Here is a 27,379-nt window from a genome sequence, read left to right as displayed (position 1 = left end):
AATTAAAACCCTGGCAGCCACCGTAGGCTCCGCCTACATCACGGGGGTTTTGAAATGAGAAGAAAATTGATGCATATGTGAGACTCAGAAACATTCGGTTATTGTGACAAATACAAGATTGTTAATTCAGCTACTATCAACAAATTGGAGACAATCCTCTCCTTGGCCACGGCAGCAGACTCACCAGTGCAAACTAAAGTACGTGGTTGCCGTTTTCTGTGACAAAGCAGAAGGTTATTATTTGCAGTTGTTTTCAGACAGTATGGCGACGCAAGAGGAGCGTTGTGCATTTTTCAAGTTCTGTCCTGTGGTAACCCCGAGACTGAAGTCAGGGTTCACTGGAAATATGAAAATAAGGGGAAAGCTGAAATTAGAAATTCACCTGTAGAACAATGCGTTCGTTTTCAGGAATAATATGGACGACACCTACAGAAATATCCACATTTACAATGATTTCGCTAGATAGATATATAGCTGCATATACATTTAATAGAACAGTTACGTACTCATTTATGGTTTCAATCATGACACTGAGTTAAATGACATTCACAGCGTCCCTTCTGGGTCAGAGCAGTAGCGGATAGTTTGAGATGAAGTTGAATAAATATATTTGACACACAAACACTAACATGACTTTAAAAGTTGAAGCTTGATTTATTTGCTAATGGCGGTATTTTTCACCGAATGATAGTCCTGGTGCGAGGAATCTGCAGTTTCTAAGTCCATAAGTTTTCAAACACTGCACGAAGCATGCGGGTTAAATGGCTTGTAACAAGCAACAAATGTCCAACTTTTGTTCTAACTTCACTCTCTGGTCCTCTGTTGGATTAAAGGAGAACATAATTTAGAGTTGGACGCATTTCCCCTTCGCCCGGAGACATATTTAATCCATCCAATTAGCTACTCAAACAGGAGTTTAGATTTGATCTTTTTCCTGTTTACAGTTCCTCAAACTTGTATTTTTCAACAACTGGACAGGACAACACCTCTTCATACACCTTCTATTTTACATTCCGGACACTTCCTCCTTTTGCCTATTTTAAATGTTATCGAAGCCTTTGTGGCTTTTGCTCTTAATGTTTCACCACTAAACTACACCTACTCACTTTGTGCTCAAATTTGCTTCAGCGGGTTAGCGAGTTGGACACATGAATAAACAATCAAACAAATAAATGAATAAATACTTTTCCTAATGGATGTGCGGATATTGTGAATGATGTAAAGCAAACAGGGACACATTTGTGTGAGAGGAATCTCAGGCTTGCAGTGCAGTTGGGAACTAAGAGGCCAGTCGCCTCGTCATTTATAAATAACCATTAAATCTGACTTTATGTACCACTAAGGTTTTCAACTGAGATCAAATCTCCTATGCAAACATGTTTTTGCAACAGCAATTGAATTAAGCTGGTGCGTTTTTGTGCAGAAACGCAGAGTTATGTAAGTTGTCTGTTTCCCGAGAGTGGAATAACTTATATCTGTCAAATTCAGGCGGAGACGCCAAGCGCAATAAAAAAAAAATCCGTATTAACAAAAAATAAAGTTTTAACTTTGAAATAGTATACCCCGCGGGAGTCTCACTCTCCCAACTGTAAATATTTCAAGAACAGGGAAAAAAATCTGACGATGACAGATAGGGACATTTTTATTGACAACTGCCTAACTAACTACATATTTGGTGGAATTGCCCTTTTCAACCTCAATTAAATCTGCTTTCGTGACTAAAGTTAAATGTGTACAGTCCGCACATTTTTAAATCGTCTGGAAGTAATGCCAACCAACCAGGAACGAGAGTTGGAGATCCGACCGGAACTCATTTGTTCGCGTTTACTAATTCGGGTGGAGGAAAGATTCGATGCCTCTCATACCGCTCGCTACCACAACCCACCCCGAGAAATATATCATCGAAAATGGAAAGAAAGCACCTTTGTATGGATAAACTTGACTTAATTACATTCCATAACCCAGTAATATTTCAGAGCAGCAATGGGGGGGGGGGGGGGGCGGGGGGAACATGCTTTTGCCACGTGGACAGGACACGCGAGAAGGCAATTTACCACCCAGAACTGCAGCAATAATTCCACAGACATGACTGCGACGCTGCTTGTAAGAGAATAAGCAGAGGATTATCCAGGCTCAAATTTATAACTAGACCCTAGAGTACAGTATTCTGAACAGCGGTGTAAAACAATCTAAAGTGTGGCCTATTGTATGTGAGAGATGGACAAGAGTGGATTCATAAAGCGTGGTACAGTGTGGGGACTGCAGTATCTGAGTAAATTAAACTGAAATCTTAGTTACTAGCGCCCAGCAAGGCAGGTCAATAGCTGCTACTGTCTCCCTCAAATCGCCAGAAAAACAACGGCCCAGAACTACAAACAATAATCCCACACTACACGTAATCTCTGAATATGTGGCTAACCCATACCGCATGTAACTGTTATCTCATTTATATTCTATCCCTCAACTAAACGCGCCCGCACAACATTGGGACATTGTCTCGATAGACACAATGCGGCTACATATTGTAATCCATATTGGATGGAAATAGCACAGGAACTTGAGCGTGATGATAAATGGGCCTGTTAGAAGTTAGAACTACCGGGTTCGTACATCATTAAGAAAGTACTGTTGCAAAATTAGGGATTTGTTTCCTCTTTCCAAAATGTGTAAAAGCTTTGGGGTTAGACATCATAACCGAGTAGGCAGGCATAAAATAAATCTAAACAACACCGAGATTTGGGATGTGTTTATAAACTGTCTGTCCGAAAATGAGACTAAGTAAATAGAGAAGTGATGTGATTATAATCATTATTCGTGATTAATTCGTACTCCACAGCACACTTCAAGCCATTCGTATATTTAATTTTAAAACACAGTATCTTACACAAGAATTTACGCGCCATTTATGCAAGCAGGCCCCAGTAAACAGTGCATACAGCCAATTGTGATATATACGCCGCAGAACAGGCAGCAAATATGTGTTGAGTTTAAACAACATTTATTTTGCATCCATTCCTACAAATCTCTTGGGGATTTTAAATGATTAAATAACGCATATCATTTGCAACAACATAGAGAACACCTTTAGACAGAGTGTATTTAGATGATTCGTGTGGCGTGTCTATAACTCGAATCAACAGTGACATTTACAATGGAAGCCATGCTTTCCACAACCATCCAGAAATGTAAAACTCAGAATCCAAGGGATTCATCATTATTGCGCTGATTGAGAGAAAGACAGGTTGAGGCAGTGTTGATTGCGGCACAGTGCCTCATACTGGTGCCTTCTTGGTGAAAACGAACCATATATAATTCTGATATATTTTAAATTAGATTTATACAATTAGGCTGACAGTAATTGCAGCAGGAACTCTGCGCAATGATTATTTAAGGAAGAATTACACTCACAACGCTGAATGCCTCTGAAGAAACCTTTTTGAAAGGGTCACATTCTTTTCCAAGATTCGGAACGCGGTTCAGTGATGGCTCATTAATGGCTGAGGGCTGGGGGTGATGGGGGAGGGAGCGGACAGGACATTTACAACCGGAAAATGGCGGCAGAAGTTTAACTACCTGGGGAAAATACTGATTTCTAGAAACTTGCGCAAATATATATTGCTTTGGGTTTTGAAGTCAAACAATAGGGTGGGATTGAACCATAGATAGTCAATCCTCACGGAAAATGAAAGTTAGTACTAACCTAATATTCTAGCCTTCAAATGTTTGCCTACTTTATTCTAAGCATTTATTTTGGAAGATCTAACTAACATAACCACTGTATCTAAACTAACTAAACATTTTGGCCTCAGCATTTAGTTCACACTAATGGTTGTGACCTTAGCCCTCGCCGCTTCTCTTTTTCCCCCTTTCTCTCGCTCACTCATTTGGTCATTTTCGTTCAAATGTACAGAAATTGGAAAATTTAAAATACTGAGCTGTCGTAGAAAGAATGAGTTTACCGAATCTCACTGAAATGGTAATGTTAACGAATATTTAATAATAACAACTTTAATTTGTACTGGCTCTTTAATAGGGGGCATCAACTTCTTCAATTCCAGTGATAATATCTACTCGGTTCTTAAATACATATGGACATGAACAATAAAGATTACATTGAAATGTTAACATTTTTATGCCTATCCAAATCTGTTCATTCTAAATTTCGTCATGAGGAGTACAAGTGGCTCACGAGAACATTGACCTATTTTCTCTCACAACACAGACTGTCACAAAAGAAAGTTAAAACAATGTCACATGAACTCAAGCCTGTGTACAATTGATTCATGTTTGTTACTAAGCGCCAACTGCGGTCTTTTATTTTCAAAGACACAGTTAAAACATGATGGAAATGCGCTATTAATTTATAATGACCCGATTATATTTACTTACAGAAGTTAGGTGATTTTAGGCTCGGAGTGCACTTTGATAACCCATAGTTTTCTAACTAAAAATAATATGCAAACGGAAGTACATTTCACTCCTACAAATTCAATCAATTTCTTGCAATACTTCAGTATCTTTGATATAATTTCGTTGAAAACGAATCAATGATTAGTCTTCCACACGCACTCGTTTGGGAACCGATCAAAGCTCGATCGGTAGCGTTCAAAGTAAAGTTTAAAACTGCGAGAACTTACAGGATGACGGTGTCATGGTTAAGTTCGGAAGTTGGATCCCGCACTTTTATTTTAAAGTTAATTTCGGGATCTCACATGAATAAAAGGCATGAAACTCCATGAAGCGAAGCAGACATGAAATGCACCACACAATGCTTCATGGACCTACCTTCCCACAGAAAATCTACCTCGATGGAATAGAATTCACGCGGGCATTCACGTTTCGGCTCGTGGGTATTATGTCTTTATTGGCAGCATAAATCAAATTGCTTTAGTCAAGAACGCTGCTCTGTATCTGACTATTTATTTGTCTCTCTATCCATATATCAATTCGTTTGCCTGACTTCTCCAGATCAGCCCAATGTCTTCCCCTTTAACCCGTTGCTTCACAAGATCTCAAAACTGTGGAACCTTTCATTATTTTCAGTATTGTCCTAATTCGAATTGCTGGCAAATAAAGCTCAAGCTTCGTCCAATACAAGCTAGTTTCCTGTTTACTTGTTTTGTGCCAATCTTTTCATGTCCTTGTCTTATTTGTCCTCGGGACTTAAAATTAGATTCACATCAACACTGTTCAAGTGTCCACACTAATTCCCTCAAACTGAAGGCGATGGCTCAGCACCTTCCTTTCTGCAAAGTATCTGAGGTCCTTCCATGCTCCTTCTGAAGTAGAACATCGCTGTTCTGCATAATTCTCCAGGAGAATAAACAGAAACTCAATTCCCGTAAAAGTGAGGCCTGGTCATTGTGTTTCAGTTTAACAACAAGGCAGTCAGAGACATTAATGCCCTGTAATACACGCCAACACTAACGTCCCCTTCTCACCTAAATTAAACAATATTCTAGATTGAACTCTAACTGACTGTTGAAAGCCATTAACAATGCTTTTAAAAGTACAATTCAGATATGAGCAGGATGCGCACTCAATTCCTGGAATTGGAAAATGGCGTCTCGAAATTAAATGCGGACCCTGAGTATTTTACATTAAATGAGATCTGGTAATCGATTGGACAATCGATTGATAAAAAACATTTTTCAGTAAACTAGAGTTTGTTAGCTTCCCAATAGCACCAATCCAGATTCCACTCCGGCTTATAAAACAAAGATAGCAGAATGATCACTACAGTCAACACTTTTGCCTCACTATTGGTTCAGATGAACCCATCCACTGGCCTATTCTCGATGCTTAATGGCTATGCTGGTTTTGCACATATATTCCTCACTGAACAAGCTCTGACAAGGGAATGCGCCGAACTATTCGACGACTTTTTTTTACTGAGTTGCGCATTTAGTGCCCATACGATACCGACCTCCTGTTCTGTTTAAACTGATCCACATTCATGTCACTCTAACCTCGAGGTTGTGTCTCTTACGTCGGGTTAGGTCAAGTTAGATTGTTTTTCAAAAATCCCCCCCAAATTCACGACCCTATCACAGTGATAACACTTGCAGATTCAGTGTTTACTAAGATTGCAAGTGTATCTATCTGTCTCTCAATCTACCTCCACGGATCTGACTGTGCTGCTGCTCAGCTGCAGATCATCAAGGGAACGGTGCAAAAGAGTATCACCACTTTGTAAAAACACTCTACTTAAATCGGAGAGGATTACAACAATTGGACTTTTTCGCCCCTTTCTTCCTGGAGGAACTCCGAACATTGACTTTGACATTGAAGGGCCCTATTCCAGTCATGTCGCCGTTCAAATATCTAACCTGTTTTCGCAATGCAGCATCTAAGTTTTAAAGATACAATAACCGAAAGGAACCCTGCTTTTCGATTCCCCTGTAAATAACTTATTGTCACGTCATTTGGATACCGTGTTTTGCAGCCACTGGGACAGCAAATGGAGGCAGATTGAGGGATTCGGGACACATGTAAACCTGATGCTTAATTATTGTCTTGATTGCATGACAATAATCTAATAATTTTAGCACATTTGGGATCTTCATCAAAACGACATGTACATGATTCAGAAATAAAAGTTTGATTTCAGTTATTATTACTATTATTATCACAGGAAAATTTCAATATTATATTTCAATTTAACCGTAAATAAAAGTTGAAAGAATTTTCTTACTCGCCTGTTTGTCAGTTTGGTCCAGTCGAATAAATTTAAATATAACATGGTCGCCTTGGTCAAACCAGCAGACAGAGAGAATGCAACCACATCAATTCCATCTCAAATTTAACTTTATACCAATACCAACAACAACAAAGTATCTCAGCAAAGTTTGTGAAGGAGATTCTCCATGTAGATGAAATGAATAACATAGTTTATTCTTTTTTTCAGTTGGTTCCGTGTTTGAGATCTACAAAGCATTTGATTGTAGACAACGTTGCACCTGGTGCTTTAAACTCGCCTACTTTGATTTTCTGATGTCATCAAAGTTACGATACATTTGGGGTTGTAAACCCATCTCTGTACAAAATTGTTTTGAAAACACCATTCAACCTGACCAGAACTTAAATAAAGGTGCGACTATTCCAATACGCCCAAAACAAATGACAACGCTAATGTGAACTCTTCCTCAAGGAAATATATCTGGTCGTGTTGCAAAACATTTAAACACTGCTGCATTATCGCTCATGGGTTGGTGTTTACCCCATAAGCGCGGAGGATTATGTAAAGCAGTTACTGAGGATTTTCATATGGAGCTTTACAAGAAATGATGCAAACCTATTAAGATATATTCTCCATTATAAGTTTCAATTTAATCATAGGAATAATGCAATTTATAAATGGGGCTTCTCCAGGTAATTTCACAAAGCATAATTTTTCGTCTTACAGTATTAAATATTTAAGGAACGGTGTGTCCCTGCTACTTGTGCGTTAACCCCTGTTAATACACTCACATATCGGGCTAAACATTGCAAAGGCAGAGGAGAAGCACTATAAAGGTGCAATAAACGTTAGTAATTCTGCACGGAATGTACATCCCATTAGGCAGTCAAGTATCTTTGGTGCTTAATGTTTGGAATTATAGATCTTCGACATTTGGAAATTTCTGTACAAATTGTCTCGGTACGGAAGCTATATTTTTCTAGCACGGCCTGGGCAAACTGGAGAATACAAGGCCATGCTGCAATACATCGAGCTGCCACTGGAGGTCGCTGTTGTTTCACAAATCAGCCGGAGCAGACCTTGGCCTTAATGTGTCTGTCTGGAATTCAATTAAATTAAATTCAAGGGCAGAATAGTACTATTTGCAGCATTAAAGATTACTAACAATGTTGAATTTCATTGCACACCTCAATTTCAGCCCTTTAACGTTAATTTCAGCAGCTTAGATCCAGCTGTTTATTATAATTATAAAATAATGTACAGAAATAAAAATAGCCTAATACTCACTTCTAATTAATAACAGTTACATTTAAACCCCTTTGTTGTCTTGTCTGTTTCATAATATTTAACTTCTATCGATTTAGAATATAGGGAGAGGGTGATCACTGTATTGAAAGGATTGTCTATTTATCTATTGTAGAATAGCACACCAGTTTACCAAAGTTCTGGGTTGAAAGGTTGTCTGTGACCTGTTCAAATGTTCAGGGACTTCTTACCAGGGTCACCGATTGATGTTGGTATCCATGCAGGTTTTAATTACAAAATAAGAAATCGGAAAATATATGCCGCTTTGAAAGATCATTGTACATTAAACTGTCTTTCATTCCTTCCAATTAGCCACTTCAAACTCTCAGACGAACTTTCCCGCTGCTTTCAGTTCGTCACCAGCAAAACAAAAACAGACTACTTCACTGATGCAAAACATTTTTAAAAACCTGCACATTTTTCCTGGTACAACATTCACTCACGTTTTATTACCAAAAAGATTAAACCGTGTAACGAACAGAATGAACATAATTAATAATGAACTTGAACTGAATAATTTCTTTATAGGTGAATAATTACGGGTATCAACGTTGATTAACATTAACTTTCGACCTTCTTTCGAACTAGATGACGGATTCTGCACTTGAAATTATAACTGAAGCAAGACACATTTCTTGCAGAGGGGATGGTCTGCAATATATTGTCAGACCGAATGTTGAGAGTTTACAAACTCAACAATTTTCTCGACGATTTTCTTAGGATCAGAATTTTTTAAAAGCCCGCCACATTTTATACCCGCGCTAAGTGACCAGTCTCTAAAAGTAAATATGTTAAAAAATAAACTACATTTGTACAAAATCAAACTTTGTTGAGAAACTTGAAACTATTCCCAATGACACGGATCAGGGTCATATAATAGAACCCCGATAAAACTGCAGAAGAAACCCAAGCAATCATTACACAATGGAGTGTTATTTGTAAACACAACGCAAATAAGCAGGAAATTCGGCGAAACTATTCTGACTAAAGAGTCTAAAAGTAAGAATCTAAAATGATGAGCTTGGGAGTTCTATAATCAGGTGTTATACCTTACTGACCTGGGAGAAAGAAACCAAATCAACACAAACCAGAGGCCATTGGCTCAGTTGGGATATTTACTGTTCTTTCTGTACTGATGTGGGATTGCGGAACTAAAAATCAAACGCGGGGGCAATGCTAAGGGGGAGGCCCCGGGGAATTATGTTACTGCAGGAGAATTCTGAAAATGCAGTGAAGGAGGCAAGAGGCTGCGATAAGGCAAGCAGGGTTCTGATTTCTCGAGGTATCTGCTTTTCCTGGTTTGGTGCCTGCCATTAATTCCTGCCCTTGCGTGCACCTATCTTCCCTTTCAATTTAATAAAAAACAAGCTTCAATAATATGCAGATAAGGCCCAAAAGCACTACGTCCAATAGTCCCTCTCTAACCAGAAGTAATCTTCGGCTACCAGAAACGTGCAGTCACTCACCTGTCAGATTGTAACGGCCTGTTTCGAGGTTCCCCCCAGACTCTCATTGCAGCATTTCTCCAGTCCTTCAACGATCATGGGCCGCAGACGCTGTGCTGGTTTCCTCTCGCCGTTCGAATACCCGCTGCTGAGTTTATAGCACAGTGCATAATATTACTGCTATTAGGGCTTGACGCTGATTGCGCCACCCTGCGTATTATGCAGATTGCCCGCCGTTACTGTTAAGCTTTTCAAAAGAACCCATCCTTTTACACAGGGGGCTGTTGTATTTATACCAAATCGGTCCTGTGTACTTTCCGCCTCGTTTAACCAGTGGGATTTATGCCAAGGAAGGTTCATTTCAAATTGAGTCGTTAACATGTTATTAAAGATCAGTGAAATATAACTGTAGCCATGACAACGGTTGTTGTCTGTTATTGGCGTAACATGGCAAGGTTACAGAAGATTACCCACTGCGTCAGTCACTGGAAGAGTCATCTTCCACACAGATTGTTACTAAATAGATTCACTTTCCGTCAATGGGAAGATCCAGCGCCAATTTCGTAACTTTTTTAAAATTCTTCTTTCTTCTGCTTTGAGGCCACTCAGAACCATTAACAGATCGTGAAATTGATCCGTTTGCGGAGTGGTTTAGAAGTTTGTTCTGTTGGTGGAATGTGTTTGTCTTGACCTCGAGGTCAAAGGTGACCTTGACCTGACGGAAGTTCAAAGACAGAGCTTATTAGACCAGAAGAAAAGAAGACGGTTAGGCATTTAAAGCAGCTGGTTTTCTGGGAAAGAAAGGCGACGATAAAAAGTGAGCTGGGATAGAAGGCAGGGAGATAAAGTAAAGGAAAAAGCTGAGAGAAAAAAACAGAGTGAAGGGTAAAAAAAAGGAATTGGAAACAGAATTTTACAGTGAGCCGAGCAGCATCTGTGAAGAGAAAAGATTTGTTATCATATTAGGGCAGACGGTGAAAGTGATGTTTTAATTAGGAGGGGAAGGGGGGGGGGGGGGGAAAGTCAGGGAGACAGAGACAGAGAAATGAAGGCAGAAAGTGAAAGGCCGGGAAATACGTGGAAAATATGAAAAATGAATGGATAACTGTAGATCACCGCAAGGATGGGGTGGGGCGGGGCGATGGAGGAGGCTCGGGGAAGAAGGAGACCACAACGCATCAGAGAAGCAAAAAAAGACAATATAAACTATTAATTTAATGGTCAGAACATGCTTATGTCCCTCTCCTTATCGGCGAGGAGCTTGAGGAACAGTCTGAAACTAATTTGATCGACATGAATGCATCAAAGCAAGTGGAGGTGGTGAGAAATTAAACCAGAATGATAGTCATAATCCGAGTGATCGAAAAGTCTACTTCACGAAAAACAGGGTGTGTAAACCCCTGGACAGATTTTTTCTGCTTTTAGGAGAAGCTTGCGGCCTCATTTTCTCCCTAAATGAATTGATTTCCGCACATTGAGTCCTGCCCTCTCCTAGTTTTAATGTGCATTTAAGAAGCTGAGAATTACCAACTGGCTCTCGAGCGCACGGAAAGCAAATCAGCTCTTAAATGCTTTGCAGGATTTTATCACAGGTCAATATGGCCGCTCCATTCTTCACGATTCCTGCTTCCCGACATTTCAGCAAGAGCTTGATTTTTTGATTTGATCTTCGTCCAATTAGTTTGAGTTTAAAGAAGAAATAAGAGAAAGGCGAAGCCTGTTTCAACTCAACAAGAGAGGAGAGGGAACATGTTCTACCCGAGATGCAGCAAAGACACGATTGGCATCATGTTTTCAGGATGGTGTTCAGCCTCTCCCCACCCCCACCTATATTTTATGACTTCAGTTCAACTTCCCATTGGCGACAGACATACAGATAGGCAAATACAAGGACGGAAATAGTGGAGAAAGAGATAGACGCAGACAAGGAGAGAGGCAGACATGGACAGAGAGGGGGGAGGGCAAACACAGGCAGGGAGAGAGAGAAGCAGATACACACAGACAACGAGAGAAATATACAAACAGGGAGAGAGACGGACAGGCAGGGAGAGGGAGAGAGGCAAATATAGGGAAACAGGCGCACACAGGCTGTGGGGAGCAGACAGAGAAAGAGAGACAGGCACATACACACACACACAGGGAGAGAGAAACACCAACATGGAGGGAGAGACACACACAGACAGAGACACACACAAACAGACAGAGAGACACACACAGGGAGAGGGACACCAACATGGAGGGAGAGACACACACAGACAGACACACACACACACACACACACAGGGTGAGAGAGACAGAAACAGACAAAGAAATGCGATGGGCAATCTATCAGAATGTTGGCAAATAAATATGAATTCACACTGGGCACATATTACAAACATACTAGACACATATCATGTGTAACAAAGACAGAAGATGCTGGAAAATGGCAGCAGGTCTGACAGTATCCGTGAAGAGAGAAAGAACGAGCGTTTGGCAAAGCTTTAACGTAAAAGCTTTGAGCTCTGACCAAGAGTCATCCAGACTCGAAACGTTAGCTCTCTTTCTCTCCCCACAGAGGCTGTCAGACCTGCTTACATTTTCCAGCATTTTCTGTTTTTGTTATAGATTCCAGCATCCGCAGTAATTTGCTTTTACATACCATGTGCATACTGTGTATACGTAATTATGTACATGACCTGGAAATGACGTGTGCGTGCAAAACTGGACACGTGGTGAGAATAGGAGAGATACATATTATGTACAGGATAGATACATGTTGAGTCGATGTCAGTGCTTGTTGCTTCAATGTTAGGCGCATGACTGGTGTGTTAGATGCATGAAGGTTAAAGGCTGGCTATGCGGTCAGTATATGATTGTCGTATGTTAAGTGCACGGTGATATGTACATAATGATTACATGTTCAGTACATGCCAGGAACATGCTCAATATATGTACGTATTGTGACTTGCGTATATATATATATATATATAAGGTGCCTATTTGAACGGTTTGGATTTATGTGGCTTTAAGTAAGAACCCCTACAGAGCTCAGTGTGCAAACTCCGTACAGTCACCCAAAGGCAGAGTTGAACCCGGGCCTCAGGCTTTGTGAGGTAGCAGTGCTAACCAGTGTGCCACCGTGCACTTGGTTCCATGGGCACGCTGACAACCTCTAGCCCTACCTCGCCACCATTTTATATAAACGTTATAAGAACATAAACATAAGAGCTAGGAGCAAGAGTAGGCCTTCTGGACCCTCGAGCCTGCTCCACCATTCAATGAGATCATGGCTGATCTTTTGTGGACTCAGCTCCACTTTCCGGCCCGAACACCATAACCCTTAATCCCTTTATTCTTCAAAAAACTATCTATCTTTATCTTAAAAACATTTAATGAAGGAGCCTCAACTGCTTCACTGGGCAAGGAATTCCATAGATTCACAACCCTTTGAGTGAAGAAGTTCCTCCTAAACTCAGTCCTAAATCTACTTCCCCTTATTTTGAGGCTATGCCCCCTAGTTCTGCTTTCACCCGCCAGTGGAAACAACCTGCCCGCATCTATCCTATCTATTCACTTCATAATTTTATATGTTGCATCCTTCTAAATTCCAATGAGTACGGTCCCAGTCTACTCAACCTCTCCTCATAATCCAACCCCTTCAGCTCTGGGAATAACCTAGTGAATCTCCTCTGCACACCCTCCAGCGCCAGTACGTCCTTTCTCGGGTTGCTGTTGGTCATCTAGCACTAGATGAGCAGAAATGAGCTCCAATTAAATATTGTGAAGACAGTCATTGTCTTCAGTCACCGTCGAAACTTGATTTCCCAACGACTGGCCTCACTCCTCTCTCCGGAAGTCATTTGACGTTCACTGAGACAGCACGCAAACGTGATGTCATATTAGACACAGAGAAGAGCTTCCAAACACAGATCCACATTCGGATTGCCTGTTTCAGCCTTCAAAGCATTGTCAGGCTCATCTCCGTCTCAGCTCATTTGCGGCTGAAATACAATTTTTCCCGTGTCACATCCAGATTTGACTTTTCCAAAGCAGTCCAGGCCCCCCCCCCTCCCCCCTCCCACTGCCCCTGTTAATTTGAGGCTATCCAAAACTCTGCTACTAGTGTCCTAACTTGCACCAAGTTGCTGAGGTCAATTATTTCTGGTTCGCCAACGTCTCAATTGTAAAACGTTCACCCTATTTCAAATCCCTCCATGACTTCTCCCCTCCTTACCTCTGCAACCACCACCACTCCTCCCGCCAAACCCCCGATACATCTAACTTCCTCTAATCCTGGACACTTCTACATCCTTATTCAGATGCATAAATACATGGACTCTCCTTCCGAAACCTTTCCATCGCGATACCTCTCCCCACCTTAAAATGTTGCGTAAAATGCTCATCTGTGACCAAGCTTATGATGGCTGCCCCTTCATAACCTTATGTGGCTGAGGGGGAAATTTGAACTGATAATTGCTCCTACGGAGCTTTTTGGTATATTTAGAACATTAACGTTATTCAAATATTTGTTGTAGCTACATCCTGGGGATACGCGGATCAGGAGAATGCAATAGTACTCTGTGAAATCCTGACCTCTTTCGGTGATGACTTTTTTTCCCCGCTTGGATGGAAAAAGTTTCTACCCCTTAACAATAAATGGCTTCTCTTTAAAAAAATCCGGTATTGATTGTTCGTTATAAATATTACTAGAATGCGAAATTTATGAAAGCTACTCTTAAGTGGAATTAAATTCCAGCGCGCCTGCTATTCTGAGCTTTGAGGGTGCATACTGTAAACTTGTGAGAAGAGAATTTAATAAGATTGTCCTATGATGTTCCACCCCGAATTTCCCCAGTTTGCGGCTGTAAACTACCAATCCCAGCGGAGGAAATATATTTCGGCCCCACCTCAGCGTGCCTTCTTTTGATTGATACAAATTCTGTAAAGTTCTCCCCGAAGATTTGTGATATTTATTTTACAAAACGGGGAACCAGGCGACCCTGAAACTCCGAATTCGATTTGTGCGAAATATTCAAAGCTGCAAACGAGACTTGGATCAACTTGAAACCTTACCAATCGAGTCCCCGGGGGGCAGCCAAGTGTGAATTGTCGCTCAAGAGTCGAAATTAGTCTAGGCCATTTAATAAAATTCACCCTCGCACCCCCATCCCCTTGAAATCCCAAACTCTGGCGGTTGCATAGTTGTTTATTTTGGATTGTGATTCTGCTTTCAATCCGAGCTTAATTTTGACTGTTGTGGGATTTCTTAAAATATGAAACTGCAAAGTTGCAAAGGAAAATATCCCTGCTGCAAAAATTTGGCGTTAAAATATCCAAGTTTCAGGAATGTGTCCAGTACTGCGAAATCTGCACGGCGATTCAGTGTTAGCTTCATGGATCTGAAGTACTCATTGCCACACAATCAAGTGTTGATGTGTTTGACTTTCAGTGGAAATAATCGGACATGCACTTGAGGCAATATTGAATTAGCAAACGCATTTTTCCTGACAACGAGTTATTGAAGATATAATATGCAACTGAATTGCCATTAAACGCTCTTTACTAATTGTTACATGTTAGATTGTGTTCCCAAATAAGGCGCCACAACGCTGAACCCACGAGACTGTTCCCATAATTGAAATGTGGAACCATATAAATTATTAGAGATAATAATTCTAAGATCAATGATTAAGAAAGTGTTCGCTATGAGCATCTGTTGACCGCGATTTGTGGGACAGTGGATCATTTGAGGAGCTTGGCACGCCAGTTGGCCCAGGAGGCAATGGCACATTCCTCTTCTTGATATAATAATCTGTTTATATCACCAAGTGTACCTGGTGTGCCCTGTTTTTATGACTGAAAGCACGCATAATAACCAAGTTAATGTGAAAAATGTGATAGAATGCCAGCAACTACGTCAATGTTTAACTTCAAAGTGCAAAAGGAACTTCATATGACCTGATGTGGTTTTTTGTACGCCTCCATCTTTGAACTAAATGGTCACAGGCACGATTTCAGCTGCCTAGTCGACAGGTAGCGGCTGGTGCATGCACTCTCGAGAAACTGAATTATCCTGAAATAGAGATGTAAGAAATTCATACATCGTTTTTTAAAAAGTAAGGCGCAATGTATAACCAAGAGGCTTGGGTTGTCGGTATTCCACTTAGATAGTTAGCTGTATTCGTCCCTAAGCTGAACTGTGCATGTGCATTCCCTGCTTTACGTTTAAGTCTAAGTATAATTAATTAGGGCACCTATATATATATATGATGAGTAAGTTGTTGACGATCCCGATATATCACCTAAACAGAGTATCTCATTTTCATGCAATTCAGATAAGTTACTAATGGCTGGGGCGGCATGTGGCGCAGTGGTTAGCACTGGGACTGCGTCGTTGAGAACCCGGGTGCGAATCCCGGCCCTGGGTCACTGTCCGTGTGGAGTTTGCACATTCTCCCCGTGTCTGCGTGGGTTTCACCCGCACAACTCAAAGATGTGCAGGTTAGGTAGATTGGCAACGCTAAATTGCCCCTTAATTGGAGAAAAAACCATTGGGTATTCCAATTTTTTTTTTAATTAAAGAAAAATTACTCATGGCTAGTCCGTCTTAGCATGCTGAGGATATCGTTGTTAAGTGCAACTGAATCGACTGTGGTCGTAATGCACTAGTGCTGCTCCAGTAGAAAGTGATTCCAGCCTTGGATCGTCAATGTGAATTAAGTGACATCGGGATTGCCTCTTACATATGCACTTCCTCTTCTGTTCATTAACAATATTTTTTATAAATTTCAGCGTTCAAAACTTGTTCCCGCATGTATGCTTAAAGTGTTGTCCTTTAACTAGAATTGCATAGAATCTGCCGTACGAAAAACTCCCAATCGTCTCTGCACCTGTTTATGCTCTTCCTGATGCTCGACATTATCCCTTCCAAATCAGCCCTTGTACTTATTCTCCCATTCCCATCTGCCTCATATATGTGCTTGACGTGATATGCAACTATTTGATTCAACCTTTACATATTGCTATAGAAACATAGAAAGCAGGATCTGGAGGAGGCCATTCGGCTCTTCAAGACTGCTCCACCATTGATTATAACCATGACTGATCATCCAACTCAATAGCCTAATTCCGCTCCCCCCGCCCCCACATCCACAGGGCTAAATCACTGGCTTTGAAAGCAGACCAAGGCAGGCCAGCAGCACGGTTCAATTCCCGTAACAGCCTCCCTGAACAGGCGCCGGTATGTGGCGACTAGGGGCTTTTCACAGTAACTTCATTTGAAGCCTACTTGTGACAATAAGCAATTTTCATTTCATTTAATTTCATATCTTTTGATTCCTTTTACGCTAAATGCTATACCTAACTGCTTCTTGAAAACATACATTGCTTTGACCTCAACTACTTCCTGTGGTAACGAATTCCAGAACTTGGCAGCATCTGTTGAGTGGTAGGGTGAGCTATGAGTAGGATGCAGCGATCCTTCAGTGTCCTATCCTCACTACTTACTGTGTGAAGATTTTGCTCCTAGATTCGGTATTCGATTTCTTAATGGTTATCTTATATTTATGCCTCTTAACTCAAAGGTAGGAGCTCTCCCCCCTCCCCCACAACTGGCCCCCACCCTATTGAACCCTTTTCTAATTTTAGAATTTCTATTTGGTCTCCCCCTCGTCTCATCTTATTCAGAGAAAAGATATCAAGATATCATTCTTGTCTCAAAATTGTACCTTACCAATTCCAGTAATACCCTTGAAAATATTTTTGCGTTTTCTCATTTTAACAATGTGGGACCATATTTTCATATTCCAAATCTGGTCTAACCAAGGTTCTACATTCATTTAACATTATTTTCCTGCATTTGTGCTTACAAATCTACAAATACACCCCAATATTTATTTGTAACCTGTGCAGTGCTATCAATTTGTCTTGCTATTTTTAGTGACGCATGAACCTATAATGCCCAAATGCATTTGTCATACAGCAGCATGTATTTTCTTACCATTCAAGGAACACGTGATCTCTTCATTCCTCCTGCACAAATGAACCACCTCACACTTAACACAATTGAATTTTAGTTGCACTTTATTCAACTATCCTGTAAACCTGTTTATGTATTTCTGTATTTTGGTGAAATCCTGAATCTTATTAGTTGTACCCAATATCTTAAAAAACTAAGGAATTGAAAATCAGCTGTTGAAGACAGATTCCGTCAGAAGTGCACTGTCCACTGAAAAGAATATTCCAATAACTTCCAACCTGTCTTCTCATTTGTGGCCAACTTTCAGTTTATTCTGAAGTCTGGCCCCTGGACCTACAGAATCAGACGTCTGTCAAAAGTCTCATATGTGGTAGCTTCTTGAAAATGTTCAGGTAACCCGACTATCAATTTCCTTGCCCCTTGTCTATTCTTTCTTCAAACCAGTCAACGACGCGGTTTGTGTGATTCTCTTGCTTGGAAATAAATGCTGCTATTTATTATATTTTCCATCATGTTAAATGATGTTTTAACAGCGATTCTCATATATTTCCAAACACTGGTGTTAAGGTATAATCCACATTTTCTGAGGTCAACAATTCCCTTGATTAGAGAAAGGAATTGTATTTGGTGTTGGCTATTCTACTAGATTTGTTTCTTTTCCTATCGTTTTCTCTCAATTTGGCCATTGTAGCTCCGATACCTTCTTCATAGAAAAAGACTGCACGTGTAATCCAACTGGACCTGGAGAATTGTCATGCTTAAGTTTGCTTAGTGTGTTTGGTATCTTCTTTCTCTCCCATCAGCTGTTGTAATAACATGAAGTTGTGTTGAACTAACACTGCACAACATACTTGTGTGCTGGTGTATGGTGTGAATTGTATAAGTTCCCTTCTTCTGAGGAACCTATGTGTAACTATACATAGCACATGCAATGGTTGTACAAAGCACATCATGGAATCACATAAACAACCACTTGCCCGTCAAATTATTGCAACTCCGCAAAGGCAACAACGTTAATTTCAATTAGAATACGAGATGGAGGGGATAGGGTGGGTGGGGTGGTGGGCTTGACTTTGTACGTTCGCAATACCGGCAAAGGTTTGTTTCCCAAAATTAACTTAAAACTTTCCCCGGATGACTACATTTCAAATATGTCAAAGATATTAAGAAATTGAACATTTTAAATGCAGAGCCCCCTGCAATAGTCTGTTCGAAATATCTTCAGATTCTCACTTTTATTTAAGGGATAACGACAGACTTAGTATTTTCCTTACTCAATGTGTATCTTGTGTTGACATTGTTCCTGGTTCAAATATCTATCGCGTCCTGAAATTCAATTGAAGAATTGTATTTTTCGAACATTTAAGATCTTGAAGTTTACTCACAACCTGGCGTGCAATGTAACATAGTCTATCGAGCAATAATGTTAAATTTGGGGTTCACGAAACAATGCATAGGATGGAATGATTTTTTTCTTCATTTTCAGTACTTCCATATGTTCAGAAACATTATATTCAATTCTGAAATCTAATATTCTTACCAAACCTCCCTTTTCTGAGATGGGTGGCCTTAAAACCTTGTTATCCTGCACCGTGCTTGAATTGAAATGGGGATTTCATTCATTGGGACGGGTTAGATCTGTGTTTTGTGACATTTAAACATTGATATACACGATTTAAAATAGAAAGCAAGAATCATTATGCCTTGCTGACTTTTTTTAGCGGAATAAATAGTGAAAGGGTCCAGTGTAATATATGCGGTCCGTTGTGAATATGCTATATTAGGAAGTTGCAGCAACACTTATCAATGTCTTCACTTCTATGTACCGTCGCGCGTTATAGACTAAATAGTGCTTGAAGTGCGCCATGGGGTTTCAAATCTGTTCTTTTGAAAGCTAAAGCGTGAAGTTACTTTTGATAAAAGGAAAAATATAAACTTTGCACACTTTCTGCTGAAGATCTGCGCTGTGCTCCGTGTGGTTTCAAAACAATTTCTGGTCTAATACAAATGTATCTACATAATTAATCGTTGTGGGTTAGTTTATACAGGGGAGGAAATTCGGTATGATATACAAGCTGAATGTGGATATCAAAAAGCTAGCGAGGGTATTAGTACTCAGTGTATTCAATTTAATGTGAGTTTGCATTTCAGTTACTTAAAAGCACACGCCTTCGACAAGTCGAGCCGCTTTGTTAACTTAAAGCCGCAGCTTCACGATTGAAGGATTCAGCAGCAGCATAATTGCTGATTAAACCCAAGTACAAATGTGTCCCAGATTAGAGGCTGTGGCTATATTGTGTTGGGATGGGAGGTTTGTTGGACGACAGGCCGCTAAGGTCGGCGTCCCCACTGCAGTGTGTTCAATCTATCGAGTTTAAATAAAAAGCAGTACTTTTCCAGACCGAAATTGAACTTGCCTGCTACTTTCTTTTACTCACCCAACAATGGCAAGAATGTCGACTTAGCGCCTCAAATAAACTTCAGATTCCTGTAACAGGAACTGTTGCCCCTTTGGTTCTGTTCATTTGGAAGATCTCTCTCTCTCGCTTCAATTTTGCTATTTGTTATAAGAGGCACCCCTGCCTCTGTCTCTTATTTCCATCAGCCAGTTGTCTGTTAGCACATAAAATGTATACAGACAGGCAATAAAGTGTCTGGCTGCTGTGTACTCTCTTTACACAATGTCTTGAAAAACCATTGCTTTTAAAATGGTGCTACGGCACAAGATATTTATGTTTCTATCCGCATTTAGATTTCATAATCTCTGCATTTTTTTTTGGGGGGGGGGGGAATGTTTGCATTTTGCTACTTTGGTGAATGGATATTTTAACCCTAAAAAAACAAACAACGTCACTGTGAAAACAGACCTGTAAATTGTACTTGATCATGGATGTTTGGTGTGGCGTTCTTAGAGTTAGAAGTACCAATAAATAACATAAATTGCAATTATTCCATAAGGGTGGAAATTCCATGTTTTAAGGTACAGGTTTGATAGATAGGGAGAAATGTCTTATTGGAATTCCGCTGCCTCTGCTCGCGCTTTGGGCAGTTTATGGCCGTATCTGGGGCGACTGGCTGCAAATGAGTGAACTTCTCTTGTTATTTCTGTCGCGCAATTGTTTTCCCTCCTGCAGCTTCTAACCTTGAAACGATTCCAGACTAAACTTTATTTCCTGGACCCATTCCCCTGTGGAACTTGGTTGTCCCTCATTCAGGAACGGATGTTTATTTGAGTGAAAGTTTAACGCGTTGGAAACTCAAGTAAAGTAATTCCATTGACGTTCTTGTTAGAAACCCGTTTCTTTTTTCGAAGGGGCAAGGTCTAATTAATACACCTAAAGCTGCATCGTCAACATACATTGCCAATCAACACATTGAAAGCACCATTTAACGTCAAATGGATCTGTCTGTTCAAGAAGTCCAAGGCTGGACTATATTTAGGTCCAAATGCAATCCTTACTCACTTGTATTTTTCTTCAGCTATGTATCTAAGGGCAATGTATTATGGCCTCGTGTTGCAATATTGTTCAACGTTCCGAGCCATGTGACGTGCGATGTGATCATGTGATCTGGTCAAGCATGCAGCATTACTCGTTCCAAACACCTTCGGGGCCAACATTGGTTCGCAGGCGATGTAAAGTCTGCAGCTTTTTATATACTCCCTGTTGTTATCTTTTACTATTGCTTCTGTTGTAGTATTGATTTGAAATGGCAACCATCGAAGGACAAAACATAAATATTTGTCTGAAAATACTCCTGTTGAATTCGACGCTCGCCTTCTGAAAGTAACAAATAATAAAAGGCTCTTTTGTTGCAATGGTCTGTTGTAGGCGATCGCATTTTGAAATAAAGTGACCTTGGCAGAATCTTGCCCATCCACCACATAGCTATTTCAAAACATTCCATGGTTATTTATTTTCCTAAATTTTTTGACAAACTACCATACCGTTTTTATGGATCGGACTAGTTGATTTCGATGTCCTTTCCAGGTGACTTGAGCAATCTGTCTTCCCAAGGTACAGTAGTTAATTTGTACCAGTTTGGCTATTGTACAATGATTTTAATTGCAATTCTATGGAAACTCAGTAATCCAACCAAAAATGAATGTTCCAGTAAGAGCTTACAAGTATTACCTTGAGATTGCCACTGTTCAGCCAATAAAGCATGTGGAATGTGGCATAAATCTCTGTTTATTTTATTTTGAAATTGAAGGCAACAGAAGCTTTGAAATATGGATTACCTCGTGTGACTTATTTAAACTTTTGAACTGTGTATTCGTTTTGAAATACGTTTCTCTTTTAACATTAAGAACTCATTTTATTCCTTACATTAAAGGAAAATTCTACATACTTCATCATACTGGCTTCGCTTGCACATATTTGCTTAGAAGCTTTCACTGACTTCAACCTTTTCTCTTGGGGGGTCGCTAATGCATTGGTACAGTTAGTTGTATCCTCGAAAAATAATTAATCAAAGGAACATAGAAGTTGACCATTCATTCATCTCTATGGTGTTGCTGTCGTATAAATTTGAAATAGGGTTCACTCTTTGCTGCAGTTTATTGAAGGGGTTTGTTGCTGGGTTGTGATTTAAACCCAAGCATAGTGAAATTAAACAATTACGTTCATTTACAATCAGCATAGAGATAACGCCATACTTAGAGCGAATTAAAGTATTGCACCAGAGTAGGAGAATAGTCTTGGGAGCTGTGAGATGAGCTGAAAAAGAATTGACAAAAACCGCTCCTGAAAGCAATCATTAGCAATATTAATTATTTTATCAGTAAGAGTGACCCAGCCGCGGTATGTTCAGCACTTGATCAGGTTGTACGTCCCTCAGGAGCGCTGTTCATATGTAATAGGTTGTGTGAGCATTTTAACATTTCCCGATGCTCTGGAGAATGATATTCGATGTGCGCACACCAACATAGAAATAAATCATTTAACTAGCTAACAAATACATTGTCCATTTTCGAACACGATTCTCCGTGAACTTGGAGTGCCCACTTCACCAAGACCATCATTATTAGAACGGCGTAGAAATGATTACCAAACAACTTTAATTTTCAGATAGATGCAGGCATAACAGTCAGGTACTTTATTGGTATGCAGACATATATCTTACTTTAACCGTGTTCTAATGATGTTCTGCCAGAAAAGAGCTGAAGGCCGCCTCGAAAATAAATATCCCAAACAATTTTCACCGACTTCCTGCTTATGTTGTTACATCAAACTCCTCTTCGCGAAAAACGACGTATCTATTCAGAAAATAAGCCCTTCCAGAATATCTAAAAAGCACCTAGAAGTCGGATATTTTTCTACTTTAAATAGAAGCTTTAACATTTAAGATTTATTACAATTAAGCGTAGGTTGACACAAATACAAACAACAGCCTGATCCTAAAATTATAGCAGTCATGAAAATATCTCGTGAAACAATCCTTTGGCATCACGTATTTTTCCGAATTCGCTGTTTTGTTTTTAGTCTAAACGAACCACAGGGAAAATCACTGTTTAAAATCGTTCTAATAGCAGCGAGTATGAAGTTCAAGGACGAGAATCCCGCCCTAATGTTTATCCCGGATTAAAAGGAAAGTTCCTGGGTATACATAGCAGATCAGTTGGATGATGACAAAGGGCCTGTGAACTCTTCATATACACCTGAAACTCGAGCCTAACTTTTGCCATTCACAGTTTGCGTGATTTTCTGCGCATTTCAATCATGTTGTCTTTAATTCCAATTGTTCACATTTGTCCGTTAGTATCCATTTGGGTGAAACTATATTGTGCGAAATCAGTGTTTGGAAATGACGGATTTTCCTTAACAGAAATAAATAACTTTAAATGTGCTGCAAAATAACCCAAACAATATTTCATTATTTAATAAGCCAGGTTAATGCGATAGGTTAGTTTTTATGCTTTTAATGGCTACCCAAGTTATTTGAAAGAAGGTTTTAGAAACGTAGGCACCAGCTCAGTACCCACATCACAAACTGCGATCGCCATTATTGTGTCGCAATATTCTAGCACATACAGGGAAGACACTGGGAGAATTTCAGCAAATATGATTCACTCTCCCATTTTTGAATTAGTCCCCCCCCCCCCCCCCCCCCAGTAAATAATCACACGATCAAAGTTTATTCTTATGTCCCCACACTGTATATCTTCAACAGGCTTATAGAATTTTCAAACCTCATTTTTCGATTAAATTCTGCATGAGTTTTAGGGAATAGAAACACTTTATCTCCGAAACAAATTGCAGCGTGTTTTAACAGCAGTTCTTGATGTACAAGCACATTAGTCGCCGGTCTGAACTTTGATTACTTGGCTGCTTCAGAACAGTCCTGATACTTCAACCCAAACAGATCAACGCGGGCTGCTGCTACAGAGCAACTGGATCCGAAAATAAAATTATTACAGACGGTTTCCACAATTCGTGCAAGATAAACTGTTTCTTACCCGTTCCAAAAAGCACGAATAAATTGGAGTAAATAACGAATAACATCATGCAGTTTAAAATTCAGCTTCGGAGGAACGAGATCCATAACAACAGCCATACAGTCAAAGTGAAAAAGGCACACAAAAATGTCAAGGTTGGCGAACAAAGAAGAAAAAATATATACATTAAATTGTTAACCGGTAATCGCTGATTTTATTTCCTCTTTTTTAAGCAATGGGCAACGTGAAAAACGAAGGTCTCTAATGCACCAAGTCTCCAAAGAGTTTTTAAAAAAAGGAGGAAGTCGATTAAAAAGATTATTAGGTGACACCAATATAGCTTTCAAAATCGTGAAATCGATAGTAAGGTAAATGAGGCAGGTGAGAAGTTACACAATTCGGAATAAGGAGGAAACTGCAGTGGAAAGCTGGCAAGGGGTGTCGAGGATACGGGGGGGAGGAATAGTGCCAGGAAGCACATCCTTTGAGCTTAAAAGAAATAGGCAAGAGAACTTCATAGATATAACGATCATAGCAGAAAGGCAGACAGATAGACAAAGACCATAAAGGCCAGGCTGAATAAATCACTTACTGTTACTAGGTTTATATGCTGGAAGCAATTAAGGACAATAGAGCCGATGTGATTCATTTTACACCGTATAGGGATGAACTTGAATCAGCAATAACAGAAGTAGAAGGCGTCAACGTCCACGCAATGTATGCGCATCACATTAACTCTTGCGATGCTCGGATTTCCAATCCACAGATTGCATTGGTCGAAAAAGTTTTATTTTCCATCGGAAGATGTACCCACAAGGTTTTCAGACCCCGCTTGCTATTTGGGCGATGTCGCATAACCATAAAGAGCCATTTTTGTGATAACTTTCAATCATTAGAATATCTCTGTAGCTTGTGACATTTATATTATCCCACTTGTACATATATACGCAATCTATGTTTCAGGATAAACGCTCACACACAAGTTCATGAAGCCTTTGCCACGCACACAAGCATATACAGTCTCTCCCACACAAAGGTATGTACTCTCGATGTCACACAGATATACAGGTACAACATATGCAACATATCCCCCAGAAAGGCCTGAAAATAGAATACATACACTCGGTCAAATACAAAGGCATGGATATAGAAATGTTTTGCGGATCACAAATCTATTTATTCCCAGTATAATTACAGAAAACAACAGGTAGCGTGGAGGATATCACCATAACATATAAAATCTGTAGAGGCAAAATAATTACAAAACTGAATGGATGTTTTCACGAAGCATTCACTGAGGAACACAACACATAGTTCATCCAATTACTATCACATTCCAGATAACAGGAGTTTGTAGTTAGTACGGTCCAGCTACTTGTCAAGTTAAAGGAATTTATACAAATTATTTGGCCTGAATCCTGGGGACGCTGACGCCAAACATAGAGGACATTTGCGTGGCACAGGCTGTCATCATGAACCAATCAGTGGGCACTGCTGATATTTCGTTGGATTAAAAACAACATTGGTAGCGCCTTGTTTTTAAAAAAGGTCATTAATTGTATCTGAGGAAGGTAACGACAAGCTAAATAGCCGAATCTCAATGATCGCTAAAATCATCGAAGGTCGAACATGGAGGGCAAATTGAATTGTCAGACATGTTAAAGAAGTGACACACAACGAATTACATATCAACACATTTACTGTTGTGATTTACACATATTCTAACACGAATGAAATCAGTAGAAGGGTAATTTTATGAGGGCAGTCTTCATATGCTTGGTTAGTATTGCGCTGAATTTGGAAGATTGAGGGGTATACTAATCAAGGCGTTTAAAATGATAAAGGGGTTCGACAAATCAAATTTATATTGTTTCATCTAGTGGAGGAAAAGATCAAGTCTACGCACTCCTAAAATTAGATACATTTAAGAGTGAAACCAGAAACTACTAATTCGCGCAAAATATATTGCAAATCTCTGCCCTAACTAATGGTGGATTTTGGGTGAAATTACATTTTCGAGACTGTGACCGATAGATTTTTCTTCGGTAAAGGCACCAGGGGAATAGCACAAAGGCGAAGGAAATGGAGCCAGCAATAAACTGATTTAAATATTCGGATCGGACTCGAAGGTTTAGAGAGCCTTGCGACTATTTTGCCAATATTTCTGAATCATTTGATGATGATGCTGAAGGCGTAATAGTGAAATTCTGTGAATTATTTATGTGGAACGATCTGAATGCTAGCCAACGTTCCAGACGGAAAACTTTTATTAACCTAAAACAAACAGAGGGATCTAGGGTATGGATAAGGTGTAGCTTATAAAATAGGAAACCGGATGCTCGTTTCAACTGGGGGAAATTATAGACATTCCAGAGGATTAGTGCTGAAATTGCCCAATTTCCACGAAATACCTGGATATCAAAGCATATCAGGTTTGGTGATATAGTTCAAGCAGGAGGAAGGGATATGCAGAAATATTAACGTTTGTTACGGAACCGAGTAGGTAAATGAGAAAATAACTTGAACGCAGATAACTTACTTACATATTGATTGAATATCTGTCATAGATATGCAACGTTTGCAACTGAGCTATCGGAATGAGAGGTAGAGAATTCCTTTAGTCGGAAAGCTTCTGCTTTGCAGAAGGGCAAATCCAGCAGTGTTTGGCGTTCCAACTTCTGAGCCTCCTCAAGAATGAGGTTTCAGACTCATCCCATTATGAATAGACAGCAGTACAACATCGGTTTACCTGAGCCCATACATAAACATGCGCACTCTACGGTCTCAGAGCTTGTACTCAACACCCAACATAAAGCTATAATATAGATAAATCTACAAAATTAATAAACATATTGGCTTGTACAATTTCATTATATTTTGCTTTACAATGTGCCTGTGCAACCATCCGAGACATAATCTGTATATAACCGTCGACATAGTACCATTTTCTGTGCATATACGAGATGTCTAAATCATTTTCATGATTACTTTAGCCCATACGAATTCAAATTGAGATTTATCTTAGTCCATATCAGCCTTCGGAATTGACTTAGGAGTGATGGTCGACTTGCCACTCCAGAAGCTGAGGCAATTTTCAAAACAACGTAATAAGGTTTGCTCCGATCTTTATCCAGAAGGATGTCTTTAAAAGTTTTGCTGAGTTCTTCCAGTGTAGGGGTCAGAAGTCGCATTCAGAATTGTGTTCGAGCCACAGTGTCACAAAGACATACACATGCAATGGAGGTGATTTGCAACAGAACAACGAGAATACGCGAAAACATAAGTACTTAGAGATATGAGAGAGGATTGGAAATATTCAAGTTCTATGATCTAGAAAGACGTTAAAGCCAGACATCATGGAAGTGTAACATTTATATAGTGATGGCGATTATGCAAACTAGGGGCCTGAAAGTCCAGGAAATGAGAACCAGAGGGTGCACAATTCAATTACATTTAATATATATACTGCCAGATAATGTATTGAGACTATCTCCTTCCATACTTTAAGGGGAAAGATATATTACATTTTTTTCTCGCCTTTAACGTGTACTGTA

The 27,379-nt window shown here is 39.8% G+C and overlaps 1 long non-coding RNA gene across 4 annotated transcripts; it reads right to left on the bottom strand.

The window, feature by feature from the left end:
* Positions 1–630: 630 nt before the first annotated feature.
* Positions 631–24,448, bottom strand: LOC140398647 (uncharacterized). 4 transcript variants are annotated; one of them, XR_011937526.1, is made up of 4 exons: positions 19,828–19,977; positions 15,370–15,484; positions 9,451–10,144; positions 631–819 (listed from the first exon to the last, which is right to left on the bottom strand). It is a non-coding gene; the product is annotated as an uncharacterized lncRNA (long non-coding RNA). The 4 variants fall into 4 exon arrangements; XR_011937529.1 differs by lacking the exons at positions 15,370–15,484; positions 19,828–19,977 and adding an exon at positions 24,418–24,448; XR_011937527.1 differs by lacking the exon at positions 15,370–15,484 and having other exon boundaries at positions 19,828–19,992.
* Positions 24,449–27,379: the final 2,931 nt, after the last annotated feature.

The sequence above is a fragment of the Scyliorhinus torazame genome, chromosome 21 (genome assembly GCF_047496885.1).
Source record: "Scyliorhinus torazame isolate Kashiwa2021f chromosome 21, sScyTor2.1, whole genome shotgun sequence".
Taxonomy (NCBI): domain Eukaryota; kingdom Metazoa; phylum Chordata; class Chondrichthyes; order Carcharhiniformes; family Scyliorhinidae; genus Scyliorhinus; species Scyliorhinus torazame.
Note: the sequence above shows the minus strand (reverse complement) of the source record. Positions and strands in the feature narration are given on the sequence as shown.